General features: G+C 41.1%; 1 long non-coding RNA gene across 3 annotated transcripts; it reads right to left on the bottom strand.

The window, feature by feature from the left end:
- Positions 1-413: 413 nt before the first annotated feature.
- Positions 414-3,164, bottom strand: LOC147753552 (uncharacterized). Of its 3 annotated transcripts, none has more exons than XR_015310845.1 (2): positions 1,448-3,164; positions 414-860 (listed from the first exon to the last, which is right to left on the bottom strand). It is a non-coding gene; the product is annotated as an uncharacterized LOC147753552 (long non-coding RNA). The 3 variants fall into 3 exon arrangements; XR_015310843.1 differs by having other exon boundaries at positions 1,643-3,164; XR_015310844.1 differs by having other exon boundaries at positions 414-857; positions 1,643-3,164.
- Positions 3,165-12,571: the final 9,407 nt, after the last annotated feature.

Below are 12,571 nucleotides of genomic sequence, written 5' to 3'. Positions count from 1 at the left end.
TAGATTGCTTCCGCTTGACAAACACCAAAGCTTTCTTTACGTGTAAATCACAAAATTCTGGCCGCTGTTTCTAATTGATCCAAAGCCATGGTGTAGTTACATTGAGATTCTTCTCAATAATATATTGGCTGTATAACCAAGTAATTCCTTTTACCATAAATTTAGATTTCGAAAAAAATACACAAATTTAAATTTCTCAAAGTACACTAAAGGTAAATATTACGCCACACTTAGTCGCACACATATAACATGGATAGCGGCTTCTTGAGAGGGTCGATATAGAGCATATTGCCAGTTGGACGCTTCCAGTTATTAGGGAACTTGCCAAGAACAACAAATCTATTAGTCAATCGATTGCCCGTGCAAACACTATCGTGAGTTTTTGATTTGCTACCAAACCAAATTTAAATCGGTTTCATCTAGACTTGCTCCTTCTGCTTGGTCAGCCTTTATTGTACGTTTGCATGTTACCAAACTAATCTCCCTTTACTGTTCTCTTAGTTTCACGATGCCGCTGGCTTGCTTCATCCCAGCTGTAATCATTTTTCATTCAACGAAAACCGGCCACTCCATCATTTCAGCTCGACGTGTTTGCCACCGCTCGTGAAATTTCCCATCTGACCGCTGGCGGTTTAGAAGTAATCTCTCTGCAGTTTGCTACTTTCTTTTGCCTTGGAGAGTCGTCGTAGCCGGCGGAAGCTTACCTACGCAGCGACCTTTATCCACGATATCTCTGGCCACTGTATCCCTTTAGCATTTTCATCTTGTGCTTTTTCGAACCATGTCACTATAATAAACGTGTAATTTTAACCATATGCCATCCCGAGTCTAGGTATGCTCTTTCCAGGCTGCTCTTCCTGCTATTTGCAAAAATGAAGAAAAACAGTAGAAAGTAGTTTACTGGTGATATCTAACTGGTGAAGTTATTTCTATTCAGGAATGGCACCTAGTACGTGTATTGTATGGTGAAGGAGAATTCCAGGGCGCGTGTAACAAAAACAACATACCTCAACAACAAATAGTTGGGCTAGACACCAAAAAAAAAAATACTTATGTAGTTGAAAGAATTAAACTCTAATAGCCAAACTCATACATCTTGAAAACTCAAATATACCCAGTTATCGAAAGAACTAAGCAAGAAAAACGAAACATCAAGAGAATAACTAGCAATACTTTTATAATTAAACTCGAGGAAGCTCGGAACTGCGTAAACCATATGCGACTATTCCGTTCGAAATATAAGAGTCATGTGAGGACTATATATGCGGTGTCAGGTAATGGATCTGTAGTTGAACCTGCACTAGTTGTATACTAGGAAGTCTAACCCCATTCCGCATGTAAAGCAGCCGTCAAAAAATATTAAACAATACTTCGAAATTTACAGTTCCAACAATAGGGGCATCTCTATCACTTCATCAAATAACCAGCGCACCCCCACACATCTCACCGTTCCCAGCCATTTCGCCACAGGAAAATAGTCGAACGGACGATTCCATTGCTGTCCTCTCGTCTGTTCTACAAAATGGCCCTCCCATCGACCTTGTGTGTTGTCCTCATTTCTAAAACTAACATCCTAGTGGTCGCTTCTACTAGGAGTCACAGCACGAAGAAGGGCAAACGGGGGCACTACCCATAAACAAACCTGAACTAGCATACATTCCGCCGTTATAGGATTTTCATCTTTATTCTGAACTATTTAGGCTCTCCTGGTACGGTTTTCTTGAGCCCGGTATGACTCACGGACTTCCCTCGGCTCCTTTTTGTTCTCCCGTCCCTGTCCGCTCCCCAGTCGCATTTTCGTAGTATTCGCTACGAGGTCTAGGTTGACATCGCCACTGTCTGTTTTCCTACTATTTAGCTCTTAATTTACTAGCTGATTGGCCTGTTGCCACGTTTCCGCATCGTTTTTTGCTGTAAAGACGTCCTTTCCGTTTTCAAAGGGCGGGAGAAGTTGCAATACCAAGAAAAACTGCGAAAACGTTGTGTGTCTGAGTGGGAGAAGGAATAGAGTTCAAATGGCGGCGTATGGATTGGACAGGACTAGACGGAAGGCGAAAGTTCTCGTATCTGCCTAACCCAGAACGAGGATGAGAGTAAAGAAGGATACGGAATAAGGGAAATTTGGTTCAGAGGCGAGCTTAGACGGTCTACGTCTGTGCAATGGCTTTGTCTGCACGCTAAATAAAGAAATGAAAAAGCGAAAGCTAGCAGAGGACTAGAAAAATAAAAAGCCAAAAAGGATATTCGAATTGGCACAGATTTCGACTTGATGGAAAAGCGTATGGCTGGCAAAACTTGGACCGCTACTTTGTTTGTCCTTTCGAAGCTTTGGAGAGAGCACAAAGAAAACGCATCCACAGAAGTAAAAGAACATCGCCCGCTGTCTAGGTTAAGGCTGAAGCGAAAACGAGGTTCTGAAGCTTTTTAGCCTTTTGGCCAACATTCCAGTTTTCAGTAACGTTCGATTGCAATGTGAGTAATAAACGAAATAAATCGCGACGAAAGCCGGTGAGCAATGGCCCCTCACAAAGTAAAGCTCCGGCTACATTGGTCACTACTTTCCTTTTTCATTCACTCCTGCAGTCAGCGTCCTTAGCTCGCGGCTCTCGCAGCGTTACTGTTACTGGTTCGCTATCATTACTTTTGTTGTTACCGGCAGTGCTTTTTTATTTGGAGTGAAGGAGCTGCGAATCCAGCATTCGACCAGTCGAATCTACTGTTTACTGTCTCAGCCAAGCAAGACAGTCTCCATATCACGCTTCCCTTTTTTTTTGCTTTACTCCAAGGCGCACTCTCGTCCCGCCTAACCCGACACATCAGCATGGGGTTCCGTTGTTTTATTTAGCTTTCGTTTTGCGAACCTCCCTCCACTGCGACTGGTGGAACGGCCAGTTCCGCCTGTCTTCGAAACGGCGTCTCGCTTTGTCAAATGGAACAAAGCTCTTATCACAAATAGAAAATAAAAATCTCCCTAAAGCGCTTCCTTTTACTCGAATAAGTGAAGCCGCGCCAGTTTACAGCAAACGGAGAAGGGGTAGAGCTAGCGCATGGTGGTAAAAGGCGTCTTCGAAATCCTGATTCACGCGGATGCTTCACAATGCTTTTTTTCATAGCACTCGTGTACGTAGGCCTCACATCATGCTTTGACCTAGGTCAAATCGGTACACAGAAAAACATTGCGATGTATTAAACTTTGCTTACATTACACTGAGAGCGCCCACGAAAGGTAAATTAATCTACTTCAAATAAATGCTTCATAACAGTAATGATGGTTAGAAGTGTTTATTTTGAATACATTTTTATACAGCGCTGCGTTTAACTGCCAATGCGTCTTATCTATCATGTTTATTTTCTTTGGTCCATAGTCCAGTTCTCAACCCGAACATTATAATCAATGTTGTAGAATCCAATACTGATATTTTTTGCAGAGAAGCTATGAAGCAACATGATAGTGTATATCTTCTACTGACTGGAATCCTTATCAGACATCGTAAACTGGTCAATCTTAAAATGTTCTCTAAAACGAAAGGGTGCATCCAACGAAGTCAACATGTCGGAAAGAATATACAGGCATTCAGCAGTGTAGCCTAGTAGGACAAAGCTGCGATAGAAATTGATGTCCTTTACAGCAATTGTTCGTGTTGCCGACAGCTTTACCTGTGTATACGGCTGGGGCAAAGTTTTTTTCGCTTTTGATTGAATGTTCTATCTTACAGGCTCTTCGCTTAAACTAAGCTTAGTATAAACCCATAAGGTAAGCATAGTATTCTGACTGAATTAAGCGTACCCTCGAGAAAAGTCATTATTGAACTAGAGTGAAAGGCTAATGAAGATAGCTATCTGATTTTTTAATACAAACAGTTTTTTATTTGATACTTTTATTTGATGGTTTATACGTATTTAGAAAATCATGACAATATCAGCATAAATCGCCACGATTCCCAACGCAATTTGGGTAAGATTTGATCTAAACCTGTACTCACAGGACCAAAAAGGATCCTAATTCATTCCAATAAATAAAAATCTATTTTATCGTCCTGTTATCTTTTCGATACCGTCTTCCGAACAGCAAGCTATAATATTAAACAGAGATATTTCTGTTATGTTATTATTTCTCGTTTTGTGATACTGATGGGATATCAAGTCGAAATTGAACTTTATTTATTGAAGATTTCGGTCGCGACGGAGTAGAATCTTAGTTTAATCTCTTTGCCGTTGTTAGCCTAATTTGGTTTCCTTCTTACGAAGTAAACTGAGGACCAGGAAAACCTATTCGTACATCGGTTGTGTAAATCAGCTTATGGACAGACACGCGGATAACTCGAAGAAAATCTGTACCGCTATATACGAAACCGATACTGGGTGAAGGTAGCGGTTATTGACTTCATTGTTAACGCTCAAACGTGAACCAAAATAATTATGACAAGGCCTGATAGTTAGAAATAAGCACCAGAGTCCTACGGAACGTTGTTTTCTTAAACGTTTTTAACTTGGAAAATTGTTCTAAAACCTTGAACTTTTGGCTTTATAGAGTGCTTTTTAATGGTTGCGGAAATTACAAGCCAGTGTATATATGTATATATGTATGTAAGTAAAGTATTGTATTCGCTCTGTTGCAAATCATTTGAAACGTTCTCTCGTAACCTATAATATCATATATTATATCTACGAAAAAATAGAACTAGGTGAGCTATTGTCAATGAAAGACTCTCCCAAACATGACCTTTACATCTAATTTGGAAGCTGTAAAACGAAAGAAAAGGCCAAATCAAAAGGCCAATCGTCATATTCGCTATTCCTTAACGCGCTGGAGTCAAAGGAGTCCCCACTGGTGTTCTCAAAATTTTGCTTGTACATCCCACGGTCGTCCTAAATGTTTTTGTTGCTGGGGTCTCAGAGCAGAAATATAGGCCCTTGGTGAGCACCGATGGGTCGGACAGGACATACGCATGGCAATTTGGAAGCTTACCGTTTACGAATAAAGACAATTCCGAAAATAGCGACAGGGTAACATACGCGAGAAGCGTCCTGGCGATGTACAAGGAACGTTGACCACCGTTCTGCAACTGCTTGTAGACTTATCACCTCCGTCATTGTGTCAGTCCTAATTTTGTCACTACCGCGTGAAGCGGGACTGTATTTAGAACCTGCTTCTAGTAACCTTTTCATTTTTCCTATACAAGCGGAGAAATTTTCAAGCAACGTAGAGAATAAAATCTGCTTTAAATTGCTTCAAAGCCAAACCAACTGTGCGTAAAAAAGGTAGGAGTTCGATCGCTCCATCATTGATGATTATGCTAGTCTTTTGCAGAAATATTGCAAGTAGATTAAGCAAATTTTTAAGAAATTCATTTCGATCAGTGCGAACATGATTTATACCCTGGGTGTCAAAGGCTGCCTCGAAATCTTCGAAAAACGGGTTACTTAACCAACGCTTTGTTGACGTTCATGATCGGGATCCTGCAAGCTTTTTCTGTATAACGTTTTCCTTGTGCACGTAAGCTTTACAAGTAAATGTTCGATTTTTTAGCCAGCACTTCGAAGATCACCTTGTAAAAAACGCTTTTTGTTGCAATACTCCGCCTTATGGACTTGGACACTGCCCTTAGCGGTGTCGTTCTTGTTGCCTAAGTTTCTAAGATTTTACGCAGGTTTGCTAACTTTTTGCTGAACGATATGCCGTTAGGTTCATCGCCTATTTTCGTTTCACAACAAAGAACGGCACCATGTAAAATGTCGTATTCCGATACGCTAACATATCTGACAAAAGAGATTGATCAGTATCGAAGGCCTAAAGGACAAACCGCCCTGCGTTAACTACTCCTACGGCCATCGCTCTTCATTGGCAACCAGATGGGCCTTCTGTTATTCAAGGTACTTTTGCCCCTGCAGCGCGCACGTTTTTCTACAGGTCATTTTAAAGACGATGGCTAATGGGTAGAATACAGGCTGTATTTCGGCCAGAAGTCTAAAACCTATCTGGGCTCTTCTAGGCAAAAATAGCCAAACCACAGTCTGTGCTTCTTAGGGGGAACGTACGACGATTCGATGTTCAAGTCCTGGGAAAACATTGTGGGCGCTCCGGAGTTTCGCGTAGGCGGCTATAATTCCCTGATCACGGATAGACCGCTCCCAGCTCGAAGAGAAGTTTTCCACCAGTATGCACATTGATTCAGATTCAGAATAAGCGTAGATTGCTACAAGGCCTACTCGCTAGCCATGTAAAGCGATGGCATTGCCTTGGAGTAAGTACAGAGTAAGATCTACTAACTTGCATTTGTGAAAGACGGAGATATCTTCATCGAGACGACTTGATCTGATGTTCTTCTGTGAGAGGGCCGAGGCAAGCTACCACAATTGTAACAGCACAATATAATGGAAAGATCATTTACGGATGATTCCCACTAAACGATAGTGCCCACACTACTTGGTTGTCGCAAATAATTTTTCTTATCCTTTCGAGTGAAGGGCTACTAACGGACATGGCTAAGTCCATACATGGTTGCCCCCCCCCCCCCCCCCCCCCATACTTAATTTCCTCCAACCCCATACCTTCTGTATCCATGGACAAGAACATCACACAACCATTACAGTTACTGTAGCTACAACGAGCACATTGATAGGGTCGTTGACGCGTGCGTATTTTCACTAAAGCTTTTCTTCCATTTCCCTCCATCCAGAGTCATGCGTTTGGTCCGCGCGACCCTGTGGGCTTATGTGTTGGCCTGTTCAGCCTGTACGAAATAACTTATCCCCGGTGTGAGCTAAGAAGGCCTTCATTTTATCTACTCCTCGTTTAGGACGAATTCGCAGTTCCGGAGGATACACTTAGCGTGTGCACTCAACGCGGTGCGGCACCAATTCTCTTTGGCTAAGCTAAGCTGACTCTTCCAGGAAATGTTCATGTTTCCTGATCTGAGATTCTGAGAAAAGCCTATATGCCGTGACAACTGTCGACCTGTGTCCATTCGACACATAAAATCGGAAGAGGATTGATTCTGGTATTTCAAATTACTCTCTCGTAAAACGGAAGCATCGTGCGCTCTCAGTCCCGCTACTTGAAGCGATCTTGCGTCGCTCATTGGAGGCCATTTAGGGTAAAACGGGTGGCGGGGTCTAGGAGAGTTCCCCGATAAGGCGCGTGCGTTCAAGGCGAAGTGGAGAAGCTTTCTCATGTGAGGATCATTGAAGCATGAGCATTGCGATCCATGAGGTGATCATTGCACCCATCGTACGAAAAAGAACCACCGAAAGCCAATCGTCTAATTCGGATAGAGAACGGGCCATCGATAGCCTGCCGCTATAGTTGAACCCACTAAGGATAAACAAGCATTCACTTTGTTTTAACCAGTTACACTATCAATTTGCGAATAGTGCTAAATTGAAGAGGCTAAAAAGCAATCTTCGTCTCGATAACGAATCGAAATTTGTCGTATCAGCTAAGTAATATTTATCAGTTTAAGCCTGAAGACCCAACTAACTTAACTGAGGTAGCAGCTTTACATATTTGTCAAAATAGGCCTAGAAAGGCTCCTGAGACCTGCTTGCAACCTGTGTGTACTGTATTAAAGAATTAGCATAATGAACTACTTTACAGACGAGATCTCGATTAGTTGAGCGAACTATATTAAGCTAAAACAGGTCCATTAGTAACTCGATGCGACGAAAACATCATTTCCTAAGATTCAGTCAGTGCACGTTATTAATATGTGACGCCTTCATTTCCCTAAGTAGAAGAAGCTCAATGCGTAAAGCGCAAGCACCTGTGTTAAGTGGAAGACGAAATGTCAGTCTGGGTGTTCAACAATCATTGAAAAAAGTATCAGAAGTGAAGAACGTTGCCTTCAGAAGATTACACAAAATTGGCCAGAATGCGAAACAACCTTTGTAGTCCAGCGTTAAGATCGCGACTGAAGCCGCGAGATTATTCCATGCTTTGCTGCCTCGAAAATTTAATATTAATAATTTATGATAATTTACTTTGACTGGTTAGATGTTTATCAAAAATGACTCGAACCTCTCTATGTGAAATACCATAAATTATACAATTCATAATAGTGAAAAAAAAAATATTTAGATAAACAAAATTTTCATACATATTTTTTCTGGTAATAAAAATAACTTACGGCTACATCGAAATACAATGCGTGCGGCGTTGTAGCCAATTGTCGAAGATAATTGTCGTTCACTCGTAGCGCCAAAGCTAACCGTAGTAAAATCAATCTCATCCAATCTTTTTCTCTATGAACTCGTCAGGATATTTACAAAGCAGTAACTATCGAAAACAGCAGAAGATTGTTACGTTTCAATTTACGTTCTATACCCACTCTTACTGGAAGAGTCTTATTGGACAGCACGATAACCTTCTTTTTTATCCTTTCACGCGTCAAAGTCACTGCACGGAAACGACGCGTATGAATCGTCGTACCACAAGGGAGGATCCTACATTCAGCGTTCCCGCGCTGTGAGATAAATTGAAAATAGGATAGTTTCAAGTTACTGACTGCATGCGCGAGTACAATCTACGCACGGAGCACTAAATACAAATCATGGCTTTTGTGTTTCAGCCAGAATACCCTATTCTCCGCGGCAGCCAAAAATACCACGTTCCAAAACTGATGGCAGCGTTTCCTGCCGATAATTTAACATTGCTTTAGCTGCAGGCGGACAAGGCTCTCCTTTAGCCCTGGAGCGGTCGTCGTTGCTAAACAGCTCATTATTCTCTATCATCTCCAACAGAATGACAGGAGGGGGGGGGGGGTGCAAAAGGAAGAGCCTGGAACAAATTCGTGCCGCTTCGTAAAATAGAGTATCAGATAGTTCGCATTAACCCCATAAGTCTTATTAGGTGCCGATTTATTTTGTCTTCGAAAACCTGTTTTACAATCTTACGCTATATGCATGTGACAACAAATGAATGAGTTCGGTAGGGGATTGCCTGACAAAAATGGGCTTCATTCCTTTGCGATTACTGGGTACGCGCTACAGAACATTTGCGACAACATAAATGGCTGGAAAATAGGACTAACAAGGACGCTGTGGAATATAGAACGCAGTGGTAGATGGGTGGATGTCTCATTATTTTGGGAGATTCGAGACCATACATCTACATTTTGCGAACAGAGCAATCATGCAACAATTCGTTATCATCTTCTTCTTAGGTTAGTTCAAATCAACGTCTCCGTTCGTAGACATGTCTCGCCATATCCTTTACACGCAGTGTAATCGGCAGCTAGAATACAAGCGCTACCTTGAACTATTCTAGGTGTTTTTAAGCTATAATTTTTTTTTAATCTATGAACAAAGTAGACATCCCCTGTTTTGTGCTGGGAGCCAGCTGTCCGAAGCAATATTTAACGGCCTAAGTATTGAGCGTGAAACACGGAGGATACCAAAGGCCGTTTAAACTCAACACTACGTTTTGAATAATCCGAGTTAGAAAATAACAGAGTTTACAGCAATAGTAATCCCAAACAAATAATTATCGTAATTAAATCTTATATTGTATTATGTAATATAGCATATTGAGAAAAATAAATAAACTGTATTACATCTGTGCAATATATTCACATATATTATGTGTGCTGTATATATCTATAGCTCTGTCAAGAGCTTTGTTCTACCCCGTATATTAAAAGTGTGGTTGTACATTACTCATTTTTTCAGTTGATCAAAATATAGCTTTGAAATAAAGTAACACACAGTGTCTTTTATTGACTAAGGTATTTTAGCTTGCTTCACGCTACCGACTAGACTCTAACTATGCAGACGATCGATATTCTCCATCGTTAGCTCTATTAAAAAAGATGCAATTTACATAATACTGAGAGCTAAGGAACATTAAACTGATCTAGAATATTGCATTCGAACACCGCGTACCTGCTAAAATCTCTACAATATACATGAAATAGTATGATACAGCCATCCTCTGAGAAAAGAACAAAGTCTAGAGACGTCCAGCAAATCTTCTCTTTTTTATTTTATATGGCATAGAGTTCGACTGCTGGGACGGCCATTACTATGGTCACGATTAAACAAGCCTTCGCGAGAAGCCCGGCTTGCCATCCAACCCATACTTGCCGGGTCATAATCTTGAAGGTAACCGGATATTCGGCGACGACCGCTTCTGTTACCGCCCAAAAGCGCCGTCTCGTCAAAATTCTCTGCCTTCACCCAGTTCGCTCCTCAGTTCGTTCTAGCTGCCCACGTAAGCCCATGAGCACAGTCAGGCAGACACTCATCTTTCTGAGAGTTCTAGGTTAACCAGAGAAGGTCTAAAGGAAAAATTCGGCTCTCTCAGAATCGCCTCTAGTAAAGAAAGTTTGGTGCGTAGTTGAACATTGGACACTGCTGGTACTGTTGACGACGGCGCTACTTGAAATATGAATACGATATTTGCGACTGAATCTCAGGTTTACTTGTATTACTATATAGACAGAGATATGGTTCATGGTACGCGACCTCACACAGGTCGGGTAAAAAGGAGGCTGGTAGAAACGGTGCGTAAAATGCGCAAAAATAGAAAGCTTTGCCTTTCTGTTAGGAACATACTGGCTCTTGCTATAGGCTTGTTCATACGCAGACATCTTAATAAGGCTGCTTCAGGCCTCTGTGGACCAAGCGTATGGCCTGCACGTATTCAAACAGACACAGCATTATGCTGAATGACGACCGAATGATTAAAAGTATAACCAATGTACTCGAGTGATCCTATCTCGGTGGAGGGCACACCAGCAGCCTGGTCTATTCTTGATTAGATTCAGCAGACCCGAAAATATCGCATTGGTTGTGCATGCATGTACATACGCTGATGTCAGTATTGACGAAATTGACTTATAGGGCGCAGTAAGGAGAACTGCTCAGGAAATCATATTCGGTCATAATCTTGTCGGCACATAGTGAGAGAAGGAACGTCCAGCGAATTGCTTGTTTCATAATTGCCCTAGAAGGTTCGAAGTTGAACCCGGACGATGTCGCTGTTCTCGACCCAGAAACCTCTCATTTAAAAAGGTGTGTGGATAAATTACCCAGGACAAATACTAATTCTGAAAGATCGGAAATAACTGTGGATTTTCAAATGAGTTCTGATGTTTCAAATGAGAGTCACTGTTGTCAGAAATCTTTTTAGATAATGACTAGATATTTGCCGAATAATTGAGATCTGCATGTTTTAATAAACCGCCAAGATAATAGTTTTGTGGTTAACATCTTGGTCTTCAAAATTTATTCTATTTACTATGGTACAACACTTTTGAGAAGAATCAAAAAGACACTAATAATAAACAGAAAACAAATCACTTGCTTTTTTTTTTCCTCTTTTCCCACTTACTGTTTTGACTTGCGGTGTAATGTTTCCTTTCTTATTTTATTAACACTTATAAAAAAGTGGAGTTTATGTATTGTCAATCACAGTTTTCTTGTGTGCCAGAATGTGTTTCTGCTAAACGACGACTAAACGAACGACAACTTCGCGCCTAAGACCTTTCTTAGGACGTATGGACAAAAGAAAAACTATATGTTTCGTGCCAGTTAAAAGCAGACAAAAATCTAGCAAAGTCGATCAAATATGCTCGTATCTTGAGATACTCACTGGGCTTTTCTGTGCAAAAGCTACGACACAGATTGTTGGCTAACCGCTATTACACTTTGCTCGAATGCTCTTTACATTGAAACAAAAAAAAAAAACTGCTCCAACAAGAGTTCTTTATAACTTAAGCTTCAACTCCTGTATCTCATACGGTTATGCTGTCGCTTGAGTGCGAAATGGCAGACTGCTAGCAGCGATGCGGACACTCCAACTTGGTTTATGGCCAATGAGCACTATATTCCTATTCTTTCCTTATAGTTGTCGAATTGCTCTAGGCAGACAACAACGTTATCCAATTACGCTTGCTGTATGTTGTCTTTGGGTAAATGCAATCTGTACGATGTTACAGTGGGTTAAATGACGGATTTTCTCACAAAGAAGATAGCTGCATCTCTAAATATAGAAATCATTGAAGTACACAATCTGTACTGAACTAATACGAATGTGATTCCCGACGTAACACTCAAAACGTTGGAATCCGTTTATGACACCTACTCCGGCGTGGAAAAGCCCATCTTTGTAACGCATGTCCTATATACGTATCTCGTTAAATACATCTAATTATGTTATTTGTATCAATTCTACCCGGGTGTCTTGTGGCGTCATATTCGTCCAATTGTTATGTCAGGTATAGGGCAATAACTTGGCCGACGATGTAACTTTTCACACAACTGCATTGACAGGTCGTTAGTCGCTGAAAATTGAATCTCTGTAGCACCACACCTGCTAACGCTTGTAACGGACTTGTAGCCCACTATTTAACAGTAGGAGCATATAATAATATGTCCTACTCCTGCTGGCTTATTTTTTAAACCTACTACCGCGCTTCGAGAAGTCAATTTAAGTATAACACGTGCTGGTGATTCAACCTATCAGATAAAGTCAAATGTACCTCTCTCTCTCGAGTGTTTTTTGTAGGATGCAGTTAAAAAGGTGCACGTCACATTAACGTCAGCCGCCTCGTACTATTTTATACTACTTTTG

Source organism: Varroa jacobsoni, unplaced genomic scaffold, assembly GCF_002532875.2.
Source record: "Varroa jacobsoni isolate VJ856 unplaced genomic scaffold, vjacob_1.0 scaffold_393, whole genome shotgun sequence".
Classification (NCBI taxonomy): Eukaryota; Metazoa; Arthropoda; class Arachnida; order Mesostigmata; family Varroidae; genus Varroa; species Varroa jacobsoni.
This window is presented reverse-complemented; position numbering and strand designations above follow the sequence as displayed.